Source organism: Sus scrofa, chromosome 13, assembly GCF_054392235.1.
Source record: "Sus scrofa isolate SSC_HxYL_T2T_F1_AM1 chromosome 13, Sscrofa_HxYL_maternal_Yorkshire_Landrace_v2.0, whole genome shotgun sequence".
NCBI lineage: Eukaryota > Metazoa > Chordata > Mammalia > Artiodactyla > Suidae > Sus > Sus scrofa.
In genome coordinates, this window is record NC_139395.1 from 131,275,028 (window position 1) to 131,292,696 (window position 17,669).

At 36.1% G+C, this 17,669-nt stretch overlaps 2 protein-coding genes across 23 annotated transcripts in view; one reads left to right on the plus strand and one right to left on the minus strand.

Moving 5' to 3' along the window:
• LOC106505748 (uncharacterized) overlaps nucleotides 1-17,669 on the plus strand; it is a 1,225,997-nt gene that overhangs the window by 1,088,969 nt on the left and 119,359 nt on the right. For 6 of the 11 annotated variants that reach the window (XR_014824361.1, XR_014824366.1, XR_014824368.1 and 3 more), the window contains one exon: nucleotides 9,266-13,048. The exons of 1 other annotated variant lie outside the window; for it this stretch is intronic. The gene's annotated coding sequence lies outside the window, so the exon portion shown is untranslated. Of the gene's footprint in view, nucleotides 1-9,265; nucleotides 13,049-17,669 lie in introns of those variants that run through there. 4 more of the 11 variants (XR_014824363.1, XR_014824362.1, XR_014824357.1 and 1 more) reach the window with 2 other exon arrangements.
• Nucleotides 1-17,669, minus strand: part of LOC106505750 (uncharacterized) — a 742,696-nt gene that overhangs the window by 250,918 nt on the left and 474,109 nt on the right. The window lies entirely within an intron of this gene.

Consider the following 17,669-nt stretch of genomic DNA (forward strand, 5'->3'; position numbering starts at 1 on the left):
ACGTGGCTCACTCAGATCTGGCGTTGCTGTGGATGTGGTATAGTCTGGCAGCAACAGCTCCGATTAGACCCCTAGCCTGGGGAGTTCCATATGCCACGGGAAGCGGCCCTAAAAAGAAAAAAAAAAAAAAAAAAGCCATTGGTGAGGTATTAAGGCCAGTTTCAGAGGAATGATGAGGCCAAACATTCAACTGCAATAGATTAAAAGGGGAACTAGAAGAGATTACAGATAATTTTTACCAGAGCTTTTGAGGGACCAGAAGTGACAGAGCTGACACTTGCTGACATTTGCTTAATGAAGATGCAAAGACATCTTTTTTCCTTTCTTTTATTTTTCTTTTCTTAGATAAGAACTGCTCAAATTTATAGGCTAAGGAGAATCAGCCATGAAAAAAAGTTTTTGAAAAAAGGTTAAAATATTAATTGAAGAAGCTGAATATTTAATGGGGCAAGTCTTAGTAGAAGGGGGAGAAGATAGGGCCATAATCCCTGAGAGAATTTGAAGTTGAACAAAAAGTGGGGTATCCTTTCTTCTGATACTAGGAAGGAAATGATTTTGATGGCAGGTATAAATTAGCCTATAGGACCTTATGAGAGAGGGACTCAGTCCATCATAGCTATACAACCTTGGTTTTCTAAAAGAAGAGGGAGGAAGGTTCACTGATGGAAGAAAAAAAAAAAAAAGGTAGGTGTTAAAGAGGTTTTGAGAAGATCAGTGGTTTTTGGAAACTGTAGATACTTGCATGTAGAGGTAGGCATTTCCTTTCTCTATTCCCTTGTCATTATCATTCAAACATCATGTAAGCCTCCTAGAATCTAAAAAGTGACTGTCTGAAAATGACCTTACATATTTGTTACTATTTTATCTGATGCTTCTTCATGACTTTCTTTTGTCTTTTTTTACATTATTTTTCACCTGCTCATCAGATGTTATTGTTTCCAAAATTATATAACTTTGGCAAGTATTTTGTGCATGTAATTCAGTCACCAACCTCAATCAATGTTTAATTCCCCCTGGACATTCTGTGTTGGATTATCGTCATTTTACAAGTGCCTTTTTGTGGTTAGAGAGTTCTTTTTCTTCAGTTTTATGTGAGATTCAGATTTAAAGGCCTTGTTTTTAGGATCTTACCATGAAAAAAAGTCTTCTATTTTTAACATTATACTGACCTCTAGAGTGCAAAACTTGAATCTCACTAACAAAAGAAAATAGCAAGATAAATGGAAAGCCTCATTTTTAAAACTCTAGTAATCCTTATTAGGGGAGTATGCATTTAGGAAAACATTTATAATAATTGAATTTTCACACATGGTCACATGGGAAAAAACACCAAGAGAATCTCTATTTAGTCTAAACCATAATATAATATTTTTGGGAAAAGGCTTAATCTCTAAAGTACACAAACATATACACCTCAACGGCAAAAAAACAAACACAATTGAAAAACTGGCAGAAGACCTGAATAGACATTTCTCCAAAAAAGATATACAGATAGCCAATAACCACATGAAAAAATGCTCAACATCACTAATTATTAGAGAAATGGAAATCAAAACTACTATGAGGTACCACTTCACACCAGTCAAATGGTCATCATTAACAAGTTCACAAATAACAAATGCTGGAGAGGTGCTGAAAAAAGCGTACCCTCCTTCTCTGTTGGTGGGAGTGTAAACTGGTGCTACCACTATGGAAAACAGTATGGAGGTACCTCAGAAAACTAAATACAGAATTACCATATGATCCAGAAATACCACTCCTGGACATTTATACTGACAAAACTTTCATTGAAAGATACATGCACCCATATGTTCATAGCAGCAGTGTTCACACAATAGCCAAGACATGGAAACAATAGATGAATGGATTAAGAAGATGTGGTATATATACACAATGGAATACTACTCAGTCATAAAAAATAATGCCATTTGCAGCAACACAGATGGAACTAAAGAAAGACTCTCATACTAAGTGAAGTAAGTCAGAAAGAGAAAGAAAATACCATATGATACTGCTTATATCTGTAATCTAATGTATGGCACAAATGAACCTATCTGCAGAAAAGAAACAAACTCCTGGATATCGCAAACAGACTTATGGTTGCCAAGGCGAGATGGAGGGAGTGGGAAGGACTGGGAGTTTGGGGTTAGTATATGCAAACTATTGCATTTGGAGTGGATAACCAATGAGATCCTGCTGTATAGCACAGGGAACTATATCAAGTCAGTTGTGATGGAACATGATGGAGGATAATGTGAGAAAAAGAATGTATATATACGTCTAACTGGGTCACTTTGCTGTACTACAGAATTTGGAAGAACATTGTAAATCAACTGTAATAAAATTTTTTAAAAAAGAAATAAGTGGCATAACAATCTATTTCATATTTACAGTGTATTTTCTCTAAAGAAGTCAACACTTTAATAAAACAAGAATGGAAGAAAAATTGTCTAATTTTATAGAGAAACAAAGAACAGTAGGAAAAAAGGGGTAAGGACAGTTATATAGAATCAAGACAATGAAAGACGAAGTCAGCAAAAATGTAGATGGAAGAACATTCTCTATCACCATTTTTCTCTAGCCCACTTTTTATAAATAAGAAATTAGAGGCTTAAAGAAATCCTTTATGATTTGCAAACTGAGATCTTCTCCCTCCTAATTCAGTTTTTCCTTGTATAATGCAGCCTCTCCTACTAGAGAGTGAGTTAGGAGGAGAACCACTGAGCTTCCCATTGACAACAAGAAGTGATCCCTACAATAATGAGAAGGTGTATGAACATCCAGCTTAAGATTCATGGTGCTCTTTGAAAATACCACCTCAAGATAGAACTAGGGCCAAGCATATGCTTTCTGAACTCAGTTGCCTGGCAAAGCCTTTTTTTCCCAGGGAGCCCCAAAGCTGTGAAGAGATCCCAAAAATAGCTTATATATTTCTATACCAGATGCCTCTGAAACAGACCAGAAAATTTTAAGTGCCATTTAGCTTTTAAAAAAAAGGCTAAAACATACCATCTTACTGTACCAAGCATATTCACATACTTATTTAGTCTTTTTAGCAATCAGAAACCTAAGTATTGATATCCCTGCTTTACAAATGAAAGCTTAAAGGAATTAAATACAGGCTTCACACCATGCTTTTTTTAAAATAATTTTTATTTTTTCCATCATAGCTGGTTTACAGTGTTCTGTCAATTTTCTGCTGTACAGCAAGGTGACCCAGTCACACATAAATTTATACATCCCTTTTTCTCACATTATCATGCTCCATCATAAGTAACCAGATATAGTTCCCAGTGCTATGCAGCAGGATCTCATTGCTAATCCATTCCAAAGGCAAGAGTTTGCATCTATTAACCCCAAATTCCCAGTCCATCCCACTCCCTCCCCCTCCCCCTTGGCAACCACAAGTCTGTTCTCCATGTCCATGATTTTCTTTTCTGTGGAAAGGTATATCTGTGCCATATATTAGATTCCAAATATAAGTGATAATATACGGTATTTGTCTTTCTCTTTCTGACTTACTTCACTTAGTATGAGAGTCCCTAGTTTCAGCCATGTTGCTGCAAATGGCATTATGTCATTCTTTTTTATGGCTGAGTAGTATTCCACTGTGTATATATACCACATCTTCTCAATCTATTCATCTGTCTATGGACATTTAGGTTCTTTCCATGTCTTGGCTATTGCGAATAGTGCTGTAATGAACATACGGGTGCATGTGTCTTTTTCAAGGAAAGTTTTGTCTGGATATATGGCCAAGAGTAGGGTTGCTGGGTCATATGATAGTTCTATATATAGTTTTCGAAGGTACCTCCATACTGTTTTCCAGAATGGTCATACCAATGTACATTCCCAACAGTGCAGGAGGGTTCCCTTTTCTCCACACCCTCTCCAGCATTCATTTGTGACTTATTAATGATGGCTACACCATGCTATCTCATTTTTAAGTCTCATCTACCCAGTCTTCCTTTAGCAGGGAGTACCTCTCACTGAGAATATTTCAACATTCAGGCAAGACTTGCGACTAATCATGATTTGCTTAATCATGAATCTTGTTTCTTTTCTATACAATCTTTCATATTTACTAGGTTTTAAATGTGCCTCTAGAACTCCTTACCATTGGGTCATTTACTGGTCTTGATGGGATATAGAGATTACTATCAATATGAAGTAATTACCCATGGGTATACCTCAAGGTTGTTTACCTGGCAATAGGAAGCCGGTCTCTCAAAATGATGTCAAAGTGAGATATAATTTTAAAGCATATTTGATTTAAGTAAAACCACAGACTGATCTTCTTCTTTCTTTCTCTTCATCAAATACCACACAATTCATATCCTTGCACCTCAACTGTTACTTCCCCACACACATATATACCTTGAAATAATTCACTGCATCCTCAGACTAGGTAACAATGGATGCAGGGCATGACCCAAAGTGCGTGACATGTTTGTCTTGATCCTCTACCATCGACATTTTCTCTTCTTTTCTTCCATATTATCACCCAAAGGTCTCAGAAAACAATGCATTCTGATCCTGACCCCTATACAGCCATCTCACCAAAGTTTCAGTTGATGCTAAAATTTAAATCATAGACAACAGCATCCACTACTACTCAACCCAGAAGAATCTATATTTTACAAGTATCAAATCTTTTAGGCAAAAGGGAAAAATCCATCATGGTGATTGTGGCTTTTTTTATGGAGATTGCCAACCTTATTGTCATCTTCTACAGGGCAGGCTCTTTCCCAACATCCCAATGATTCCAAAGGGGCACTAGAGCTTGATCCCAAAAAATGTCCAAAAGAAGAAAAGATCTTACTTTCTAACCTGAGAGTTAGATGACAAAGAAAACACATGAATCTCCCTTTTTTGCCCTACACACTTACAGGGTGCCCATTATAGGCCAATCACTCTACTAATTCTCCCTTATGTGCTAGCTGATGTATCTCATATTACTCTTCCCTCAAATCCTATGGTAGAGGTAAGTTACTCCATTGTAGTTTTTCAGAACCATTGCAGGCTTTGAATGCCAGAGTTGGAAATGTAATCCAGAATGGTTCTCAACCCTATATTCACTAATGCCACCTCTAAGTATACTCGTGGGTTTCTCTGTTGATATCCTTGCATCTGAAAAATCTTAGCACTATCTTCCAATAGTATTTGCTCTAGACTCAAATTGCCTGGGTTCAACCCCAGCTAAACTGCATGACTCTGGACAAGATACCTAACCTCTTTGAGCTTCGGATCCCTTTTTCATATGAAAGGAGTGATTGTTATACCTACTTTATGGGCTTGTTGTGAAGATTGAGATAAAACCACATGAAATGTTTAGTATACAGAGGCTCAAAATTTAGCATGACCATTACCCCAAGGTCAGAAGTGTAAGGATAACCTGACCCCCTTGCTGTACAGTGGGAAAATTAAAAAAAAAAAAAAGTTTTATCATACAAACAAAACAAAACAAAAAAAAAAAACATCTTTTCTAGCCTTCACACTTTGTCTTCCACCTCTAAAACACTTGCCAGGTTAGTTTCAGAAGCAGGCAGATGTTTTTCAAAAGGGAAAAAGATCTTTACCCAGATGATAGATAAGTTTCAGACTCATGATGTAAATAAAGACTTTAGATTGAAGGTATTTGGGAAAATAAAGGAAGCTGGAAAAGTCTCCTATGAGCTATCAGAGACAATTATTGAAAATGCTATTAAAAAAAAAAAAAAGAATCGAGGAGTTCCCGTCAAGGTGCAGCAGAAACAAATCCGACTAGGAACCATGAGGTTGCGGGTTCGATCCCTGGCCTTGTTTAGTGGGTTAAGGAGCTAGAGTTGCCATGAGCTGTGGTGTAGGCCACAAATGTGACTCGGATCTGGTGTTGCTGTGGCGTAGGCCAGCAGTAACAGCTCGGATTCGACCCCTAGCCTGGGAACCTCCATATGCCGCGGTGTGGTCCTAAAAAAAAAGAAAAAAAAATTTTTTTAATTAAAAAAATATAAAAGAATAAAAAAAAGAATCGAGCAATAAATTGAGACTGTTTGGAATTTTAAAAAAATCAATAGAATACAGCTTTACATGTTCCTTTAACTTATTTTTTCCAAGACTGGGAAAAAAACAGATTGTTTCATTTCCTTTATTATCGCTTACACTGTGTGGGTACACCCAGAGGAGAAATGTGCCGTGTGTAGGATGAGGTTGAAGAGAGCAGAATGAAAAGAATAAACTGGATAGAAGGTTAGCCAGGAAGCATTCAGCAAAGGCCGCACATATTCTGCAATTTGAATTGAGTACAAAGAGATATAGTAAGACATGTTGTACAACTGTGAGCCTCGCAAAACAGAATTATGAGCTGTATTTCATTATTGACCAAGAAGAGCAACTAGCAAGGCTCAGCGACTGTTTTGGAATTAATAAATGTACCAAAAAAACCTAAACCTCACTTTTCAGAGAATATCTGTGGCATTAGATTTCTGTGTGAAACTTTGGGAACCATTGGTATATTGCTATATTAATATAATATTAAATTTCTAGTGTTATTCGAATGTAAAATAACTACTACTTGTATACTTTTAGGGCTTACCATTCATGTTCATGTGCTTTTGGTCAGTTAATCCTCAAAATTACCCTATTAAGTCAATATTAAAATATCAATTTCAAAGACATAGAAACAAAAATTGAGAAAGGTTAAATAATTTGCTCAAAGTCTCAAGTAATTTAAGGCAGAGACAGGACTCAGGGTTAGACCTTAAGGCTTAAATCCTGTTCTATTTCCAGTAATGACAGCTGTGACTAAGCAGGAAAAGAACGTTTGAGAATATATAGCAGCTTTCTTCCAAGGAGTATGACTGTGTTATAGGCACAGTCTCATTTCTCTCTCAGTATTTCAGAAGGGAGGCAAATTACTGCATTTCCATTTTGCAGCAGTCTTTCCTGTTTCCCTTCACATTAGACACCAAACAATGTATGCTGTTTTAAAAAGAATGCACAGTGTATAGATCCAATTAAACTGAATGATCCTTTTGTCTATTGCTTATGGATCAAGCCAAATGCTCCTAAATGGCTGAAACAAGCAGTAGACAAATTGGTCCCCCATACTGCTGTTATTGACAATAGTCACCTGCTGAAGGGATGTAGCTCTGACCTGCTTTAATTACTTGGCATCTGATCCTGCCTCTATTGTCAAAGTTCTCCAGGAGGAGGAAGAGATCATGGCTAAGTTTTAAATGACTTTAATAAAACAACAACTGTAATCTTTCAAAAATGCGTAAAAAGGTGAAGATCATTAGGGAAATAAAACTCAAACAGAATTGGTTCAGAAACATTTGAAGACTCTGCAGTTAATGAGCAAACATGCAACAAAAGCCAATCAGAGTGATCTTTTTTGTGTATTGGAGAGAACTGCTTCTCATCTCTGAATCCAATTCCCCCTCTCTAAAACAAGGATCCCGATGTCTATTTGCCTTGTGGAGCTGTGAAGATTAAGTGAAAGCATATGTGGTAGCTAGTAAATGTCCTCTTTTTTGTGCGTTTCTTGATACTTGGGCTCATAATTTGAGGATATTGTCACTGAATTTCAGCCAAATGCCTTGATATGACTATAAATTTTTCTCCTACAGAAGTTAAATGCTCTAAAATGCTACACATCATGGGGGCCAAGAGTATAGGGAGTTTACATTGGTGCTGATGATAATTTTTCATTCTGATTTTTGGAGTAGAGACTGTGGCATCCAGAAAAGATTTTTATAATCTCTCAGTGCCTTGGTATCTAAGATTCTTTGGATCTCTGAAAGCCATGAGTGTTTATATCTAAATAAGAATCTGAAGCAGGCCTAGAGATTCTGAAGCCAAAGGAATCAGTTTTCTTCTATTTAGTCTCCACTAGGAACAGAGGAGTGCAGCAAATCTCTGCCAAATATTCCCTTTCCCCAGATAATGCAAGAAAAGCAGAAAAATCAGTGAACATGATCCTGATACCTGAACAATGACTTTAAGTAAATGTCAAAGTGAGATTGGCATAGAAACTGTGAAAAAAGGGGTACTCTTATAACTAGAGTTTTTCCCCAAAAAACACACTTTGAAACATGAAGTTAAAGCAATGAGTTTGTAATCACAAAATAAAAATTTTATGCCAAAAGCATAGCGTTAAAGGCTAGAAGTACTGAGAATGAGAGGAAATTTAAACAGAATTATATGTTTTTTAGTTGTCAAGATACATAAGCTTTCATCAGATTACATAAACAGTATAATTTCAGGACCTATAAAATGGATTTCATACCATTTATTTCCAAACTTCAAAATTTTATATTTTTGTTAATTAAACAATGAGGATATATGTGAAAAGATATAACATATATGATTTTGGTGCTTGATGTGATATATACATATTTAACTCACTTTACTAAATAGCAGACTCCTCAGCTCATTGTAATTAGGAGGCTACACAGATCCCTTCTTTGCGAATATTAAGGGTCAATTCATAGCTAGAATTAATGCATTTTGTTATTTTTTATATATGTTATTCAATTCTTAAGCATAGAGAAAGCATTGCTGTTTGTATCTACCTTATCCTCTAAAATGAAACAAAATATAAGAAAATATTTCAAAATATAAATATAGGTTTTGTTAGTTTGCAAAGTGATTGCTTTGGTGGTATTAGCTTCTCATTAAACTCCAAACCAAGCCATCTCATTTCTGACAGAAGTCCTTTGCAATTAAAAAGTATGAATCTCTAGGAGTTCCCTGGTGGTCTAGTGTTCAAGGATTTGGCATTATCACTGCTGTGGCTAGGGTTCAATCCTGGACCTGGGAACTTCTGCATGCCACAGGTGCAGCCAAAAGGAAAAAGAGAATGAATCTCTGAGGGGAAAAGAAAATACAAAGAAAGGGCTTCAAATATGGCAGATTAGGAAGGAGAGTACAATGCCCACTATATTCCTTTTTTTCATTTATAACTCTGTTCCTTTTTGGTCAAGGGTTAAAGGCATTTTCTGGGGTAGTTAGAGTTTCAAAAATGGAGAGGGATGAGACAAATTCTCCTCCCTTTAATTGTCACAGTGTAAAACTTCATATTCACAGTGATTTTTACATTATCAAAAGCCAGAGAAAGCACTTTAGATGTACAAGTATTTATTGTAAGCAAATTCAAGAAGTCTTATTTCTGTGGGCCATGGATATTACTTTCAAGTGAAAAGAATTTCAAGTCAATAATATGTATGTTCCTAATTAAAAGTTCACATTAATCAGAGAATAATGTCTGCTCTGTTCTCTCCAGAACTCAGGACCAAGGTCCCCCACTGTAAATACAGGCTAAGTCTCAAGACCATCACTAAGCTGTGAAGATCAAGATTGCAGAGCTCAAACCACCACCACCACACCCTGTAGTACATCAAAAGTACATCTCCATTTGGGAAACTCTTGCAGAAGACAAGCTAAAGATTGGCAGACAGTCTCTTCTACAACAAAGGCTATAAAGAAAGATCACAGCACCTGGTAGAAGGAAGAGAAATGATCAGATTGGAACTTGCACTCCTAGGAGAGGACACTCAGGAGAGGGATTATAAGAGATCTGAGATGCTCCCTGGGATCTCATATCCGGTTTAAAAACCGGTAAGACTTAGCAGAGGGCTGTAAGAAACCTAAGACTCCATTTGTGAAAAGTGTACACACACACACACATGTGCATGTGCATGAAGAAATATTGTGCCAGAAGGCCAGTGGCTGTGATATATTTAAAGTGCTGAAAGGGAAAAACCTACCACATAGGATACTCTACCCAGGAAGACTATCATTCCGAATTGAAAGAGAGAGAATTTCTCAGACAAGCAAAAACTAAAAGTCCTAAACTGATCCTACAAGAAATGTTAAAAGATCTTATCTAGGTGGTGAAGAAAAAGCTACAACAAGAAGATTTACAAGAAAGGAAAAATCCCACTAGTAAAGGCAAAAATATAAGAAAGGCTGTGGATCTATAACTTAATATTCTATTATAATTTTCTTTACCCAATTTATTCAGGTTATCTATTTCTTCCTGAGTGAGCTTAAATAATTTTTTAATGATTTTTATTTTTTCCATTATAGTTGGTTTATAGTGTTGTCAATTTCTACTGTGCAGCAAAGTGACCCAATCACATGTATATATACATTCTTTTTCTAACATTATCCTCCATCATGCTCCATCATAAGTGACTAGATATAGTTCCCAGTGCTCTGCAGCAGGATCTCATTGCCTATCCACTCCAAGTGCAATAGTTTGTATTTATTTACCCCAGACTTCCAGTCATTCCACTACCTCCCTCTCCCCCTTGGCAACCACAAGTCCATTCTCCAAGTCCATGTGTTTCGTTTCTGTGGAAAGGTTCATTTGTGCCATACATTAGATTTCAGATATAAGTGATATCATATGATATTTTCTTTCTCTTTCCAACTTACTTCATCTAGTGTGAGAGTCTCTAGCTCCCTCCATATTGCTGCAAATGGTGTTATTTTGTTCTTTTTTATGGCTAACTAGTATTCTATGTGTATACATACATCTTCTTAATACATTCATCTGTTGATGAACATTTAGGTTGTTTCCATGTCTTGGCTATTGTGAATAGTGCTGCAGTGAACATACAGATGCATGTATCTTTGTCATGGAAAGTTTTGTCCAGATATATGCCCAAGAGTAGGATTGCTCGGTCATATATGAATTCTATATTTAGTTTTCTGAGGTTCCTCCATACTGTTTTCCATAGTGGTTGTACATTTACATTCCCACCAACAGTGCAGGAGGGTTCCCTTTTCTCCATACCCCCTCTAGCATTTGTTATTTGTTGACTTGTCAATGATGGCCATTCTGACAGGTGTGAGGTGGTACCTCATAGTTGTTTTGATTTGCATTTCTTTAATAATTAGAGACACTGAGCATTTTTTCATTTGTTTGTTGGTCATCTGTATATCTTCCTTAGAGAAATGTCTATTCAGGTCTTTTGCCTATTTTTCCACTGGGTTGTTGACTTTTTTGCTGTTGAGTTGTATAAGTTGTTTGCATATTTTAAAGAATCAGCCCTTATCAGCTGCATCGTTTGAAACTATTTTCTCCAATTCTGTAGGTTGTCTTTTTTTTGTGTTATGGTTTCCTTTGCTATGCAAAAGCTTGTCAGTTTGATTAGGTCCCATTGGTTTATTTTTGCTTTTTTTCTGTTGCCTTTCTTAGGTGACTGACCTGAGAAAACATTTGTTAAGGTTGATGTCAGAGAATGTTTGGCCGAGGTTCTCTTCTAGCAATTTGATGGTGTCTGGTCTCACATTTAAGTCTTTAAGCCAGATTGAGTTTATTTTTGTGCATGGTATGAGGGTGTGTTCCACTTTCACTGATTTACATGCAGCTGTCCAATTTTCCCAACACCCACTTGCTGAAAAGACTGTCTTTTTTCCATTTCATATTCTTGCCTCCTTTGTCAAAAATTAATTGACTGTAGCTGTCTGAGTTTATTTCTGGGTTCTCTTTTGTTCCACTGGTCTGTATGTCTGATTTGGTACCAACACCACACTGTCTTGATTACTGTGGCTTTGTAATACTGTCTGAAGTCTGGGAGAGTCATGCCTTTTGCCTGTTTTTTGTTCCTCAGGATTGCTTTGGCAATTCGGGTCTTTTATGGTTCCACATAAATTTTTGGATTGTTTGTTCTAGTTCTGGGAAAAATGTCATAGATAACTTGATAGGGATTGCATTGAATCTGTAGATTGCTTTGGGTAGTATGGCCATTTTTATGATATTAATTCTTCCAACCCGAGAGCATGGAATGTATTTCCATTTCTTTGAATCCTCTTTAAGTTCCTCAAAGACATTCTAAGAAGCCACCATCACCGTAATATCAAAAGCAAACAAAGATACTACTACCAAAAAAGAAAATTATAGGCCAATCTTTGATGAATACAGATGCAAAAATTCTCAACAAAATTTTAGTCAACCGCATCCAATAACATATAAAAAAGATCATATACCATGACCAAGTGGGATTCACCCCAGGTGCACAATGATGATTCAACATAAACAAATAAATCATCACACACCACATTAACAAAGAAAAGTCAAGAACCACATGATCATCTCAATAGATGCAGAAAAAGCATTTTACAAAGTCCAACATCCATTCATGATAAAAATTCTTACCAAAGTGGTATAGGAGGAACACACCTTAACATAACAAAAGCCATTTATGACAAACCCACAGCAAACATAATACTCAATCGAGAAAAGCTGAAAGCCTTCCCACTGGAACAAGACAAGGAGGCCTGCCCGCTCTCACCACTTTTATTCGATGTAGTATCAGAAGTCCTAGCCACCACAATCAGACAAGCAAAAGAAATAAAAGATATCCAAATTGGAAGAGAAGAGGTAAAATTGTCACTGTACGCAGATGACATGATACTATATATAGAAAACTCTAAGGACTCAACCCAAAACTACTCCAACTGATCAATTAATTCAGCTAAGTAGCAGGATACAAGATTAACATTCAGAAATAGGTTGCATTTATGCATATAAACAATGAAATATTAGAAAAGGAATACAAAAATACAATACCTTTTAAAACCGCATCCCAAAAATACCAAGGAATAAATACTGAGGAATAAACCCTACCAAAGAGGTGAAAGACTTATATGCTGAGAACTATACAACATTAATTAAGGAAATTAAATAGTTTTTATCTTTCAAGGAATTTGTCTGTGTCATCCAAGTTCTCAAATTTGATAGCAAAAGCTGCTAAAAATATTTAATTTTATCCTTTCTTTGGCTATAAGATCTGTTATTATGATTTCAATTTGAAATATGCTCTATTTTCTTAGGTGATTTTTTTCTGACTCATAGATTACTATATTGTTTTAGTTCCAAATATTTGTGGTTTCCCAAATTTTTTATTACTGATTTCTGATTTAATTGCATTGTAGCCAGAAAAGATATGCTATATGATTTCAATTCATTTCTATTTGTTAAGGCTTGTTTTATGGTCCAGTGTATGATCTATCTTGGTGATTATACCATTGCACTTGAAATAAAGTGTATTCTAGAGTTTCTGGCTGCTGTGTTCTACAAACATCAATTAATTCAAGACAGTTGACAGTGTTGTTCAAATCATCTAAGGTTTTAATTATATTTTTTGTACAGCTTTTGTACAGTTTCTGAGATTGAATTGTTAAAATGATTGTCAAGTTGTCTATTTATTCCTTTAATTCTGATATTTTTTTTTTCTTTATAGGTTCTGGCTTGGTCTTACTTTTCAATACAAGTCCTTTAAGATTTCAATTCAATGTATGAAAACCCCAGCTCTATAAGGCTGTCAAATAGGCCATCCATCCTCCCATCCTTTAGGCTGCCTCTGTAAATTCTATACCTGCTCCCAGGTGAAATATAGCTCAAACACCAGTGTTATTTTCTAGGCCTCAGTCTTCCAATGCATCCTAGCATGATAATTTATCACTATCATGCTCTCTCTCCATTGTTTTCAAACATGTGTTTATATCTTGCTCAGCCTTTTGTTTGATCTCAAAAAGTGGTTTGGAAAGAATTACCTGGTCTACTATACTTATAAACTTAAGCTTATAAGTTTAAGTTTATAGACTTAAACTTTCTTAAGCTTATAAGAGGATATCTTAATAGTTATCTATAGTATTATCATGCAATGGTTAATTTCAGCAAGTCAGAGAAACAATCAAATATTACTTACTCTAATCAAATTAATTATATCATGCACTTTGGCACAATTTTCATTACTTTGACATATACTATCTATTATTCCTATAAGAAAGAATATTTTCTAAGCATTATTTCTAAATACTAGAGAAAAATTTTTTATGTAGATGTACCACAACTTACCCCCAGTATCATTTTACAACAAATATCCTCATATTTAAATTATTATATTTCATAACAGTTTGTTCTATGTATCTTTTCTTCCTTATAGAAAAAATGGCTCTTATAATTATTTAACAAATTCAGTGTATTTCCACTTCTCTTTTCTTAGTTTTTGAGTAATACTTTTATCATTATTATTATCATCTTTTTGTATTCCCATAAATTTGATTTTTTTTTTTTTTTTTTTTTGGTCTTTTTGCCTTTTCTAGGGCTGCTCCTGTGGGATATGGAAACTCCCAGGCTAGGGGCCCAATCGGAGTCGTAGCCACCGGCCTACACCAGAGCCACAGCAACATGGGATCCGAGCCGCGTCTGCAACCCACACCACAGCTCATTGCAATGCGGGATCCTCAACCCACTGAGCAAGGCCAGGGATCGAACCCACAACCTCATGGTTCCTAGTCGAATTCGTTAACCACTGCGCCACGACAGGAACTCCTGAATTTTTTTTAACTGTGCATCTTAACTGCTTGATTCACATATATTTACCTTCTTATTTTATAAAAAAAAGCTTTCAAGGGAACAAATTTGTCATGGTCACATCATATCCTTGTTTAACTCCTAATATAATTCATCATGTTATCTATCTTATGTTTTACATGCTTATTTCTAAATATTCTACAGTTACAATTGTGTTTGGCTTATTCTTTAACCTGAGGTTAGGTTAAACTTAGAGTGAATATTTTTTCCCATTTTTCAGGCTCAACTAAAATATATGTTAATTGCAATTTCTGGTGAGCTATTAAAAATAATGTTCCTTATATTCTGACACTCCTGACCTGTGACTACATACAATAGGCATCGGATTTAGGATTATTTTATAGAAGTAAATGCATCATTTTGTTTAGAGGGTAAAATGTTCAGTTCAACACTTCACCCTTAAGGGCTACTTTCGTTTTGTTCTTTCCTATGGTCTGCTCTTGGGGAGGCCAACTGCCATGTTGTGAGTAAGCTTAGTAGTGAATCAGGGAGTTCCTGTCGTAGTGCAGAAGTAACAAATCTGACTAGGAACCATGAAGTTGTGGGTTTGATCCCTGGCCTATCTCAGTGGGTTAAGGATCTGGTGTTGCCCTGAGTTGTGGTGTAGATAGCAGATATGGCTCAGATCTTGTGTTGCTGTGGCTGTGGTGTAGGTTGGCAGCTGCAGCTCTGATTCCACCCCTAGCCTGGGAATCTCCATATGCCTCGGGTATGGCCCTAAAAAGCAAAAAAAACAAAAGAAGTGAGTCTGAGAACCTGCCACAGCCACATTTGAGCCTTGAGATAACTGCAGACCTGGCCAGCACCTTGATTACAATCTTGTCTAAGACCCTGAACTGGAACCACCCAGCTAAGACACTTAGGATTACTGACCCACACAATATATGATTGAATAAATGTTTGTTGCCTCAAGCCACTTTGGTGGTTTTATTGTAATTTGTTACATAGAAATAGATAACTAGTAGACCTCCCATTTCTTTTTAAACAATTTCAAATAATAATTTTAAAAAATCACAAGTCATAGGGCAATGTATGGGAAAAAGAGAATGTGACTATACCAAGTATGGTTAAAACAAAATTATGGTCAAATTTCAATTGCATTTAGGAAGAAAAATCAAAGGTACTCGTCTTCTAAGAGTAGGTGATAAGAACCCTGGCTACCTATTCCTATAAGCAAATAAAGAAGATACAAAGGTGGGAAGTAGAGAAGATGAAAGGAGTTAAGTGTTTCCTCTATGACCCTTCAGACACTGCTCTACACATGAACAAAATCCATGGTGCAGGCCTCATCTTCACAGTCCCTCATCTCACTGAGCCCTATCACAGAAGTGTCTCACCTACTTGCAGATTGCTGATAGACATGTGTTCCACAGCTGAGCTTCAAGTGCATGGCAATGCTCTGTATTCTAATCTGTCTCGTCTTTATGTGTATTTAGCTTGGAAATTGTGGTTTTAATTGGACTGAAAAACCAAAATGTCTCTGAAGGATTTTTTTTTTTTTTTGAAAATCCACATAAGAAATGCTATACTCTATCAAATCCTTTGGGGAAAATCCTCAAGAGAATTACATTTCCTGCAATGTGCTTTATCTCTTTCACAATATAAAAGATGGGGCTTTTCCTTCTGGAGTGTTTTAAGATCTCTGACATCTAGTTTAGAAAGTGATGAACGTGCAACTTCAGTAATATCTTGCTTTAGTCGCAGGAAACATCAATTGACGCAGCTATGCCTTTGATGTTCCTACTAGTGCACTCTATCATAGCCACATTTTTTCTGTTAAAATTTGGATTTGGTCCTGTCACTTGACTTGTGGAGAATGGGTTATCTTGTTTCAAAAATATCTTTGCCAACTATCCGTCATCATTAGTGGAAACATCTTTTTTTCTTCCTGCCTCATCCTGTCTAATAATTCAATAAGCATACTTTCTCAATCACATCTTTGTGGTCTTTTCTCTGCTTATTCTGCTTTGCTCCAATCTTTCATTTCAGGGTAGCTGCTCCCAATTCTGGTGACTTTTGAAAAACTAACATAAAGCTTCCTTCCCTCTCTGCTTTCATTCTCTGCACTTAGCAAATCAGGAATCCTTAAGCCCAAAATAGACACTTTTATTTCCATTTGTAGAAGGCCACCCCTGAATACCTAAAGATGTGTGATTATAAATGAAAAGTATTTGGAGAAATGTTCATTAGCCATTTGCTCTCAAAAGGCAATAGAGCATACTACTCAAGAACTTAGGCTTTGACAAGGAGGACGTGTGTTTTCACTCCAGTTATGCTATTTAATTGTTGTGGCTTTCAGGAAAGTTTTGAATACTTTCTGGATATCAGATTCCTTACATATTAAATGATATTTACCTAGGATATTGCTTTGAGTTTTAAAAACAATAATGTATGTTAACTACTTTTATAAAAGTCTGGAATATAATAAATGCTCAATAAGTTATAAACCCTACCTCCCCCCAAAAAAGTTGGTTTTCTGACTAGCCTATAATAATATAGGCTTTTATGCTGTAAAAAGGTAGACATTTTCTCCACCATGAATATACAAGGAATTCAGCCTGCAGGATAATCATATTTAAGGAATTATATAGCCCTTTTCACAACATTTACTATAGGTATTTGTGGATACACACTAGACTGATGAATAATGTAATAACTGGGCTCCATTATCAAGAAATGCAGAGTTCCCAGCGTGGCTGAGCTATTAATGAACCCAACTAGTATCCATGAGGACACAGGTTCAATCCCTGGCCTGCCTTAGTGGGTTAAGGATCCGGCGTTGCCATCAGCTGTGGTATAGGTTGCAGATGCAGCTTGGATGCCACTTTGCTGTTGTGCAGGCCAGCAGCTGCAGCTCTGATTAGACCCCTAGCCTGGGAAGCTCCACATGCTGTGAGTGTGGCCCTAAAAAGACAAAAAAAAAAAAAAAAAAAAAAAAAAAGAAAGAGAAGAAATGCATAATAGCCACTAGATAGAGAGTGAGAGATAGGAAGAATCATAAGATCACAGAACTTGAAAAATTAAAAAGACCTGTAATAAGTGTAATGCAAGCCCTAAATCTACAAATGAAAAGGGGAGGGAGCAAGTTCAATTTATAAGAACATAGTTCTTTCAAATTCCATTCCTATGCTATTTCTTTATACTGGTAGGGTAGGTAGTCTCTAGATATTTCTATAGAATCCTGCAATCAATTAACACCAAAGAATTTATAATCCTTTGCAATTATTTGAACAATGACAACAACAACAAAGCATTTAAAGAATTTGAATTAGTAAGTCTACATACAGGAGTTAAGACA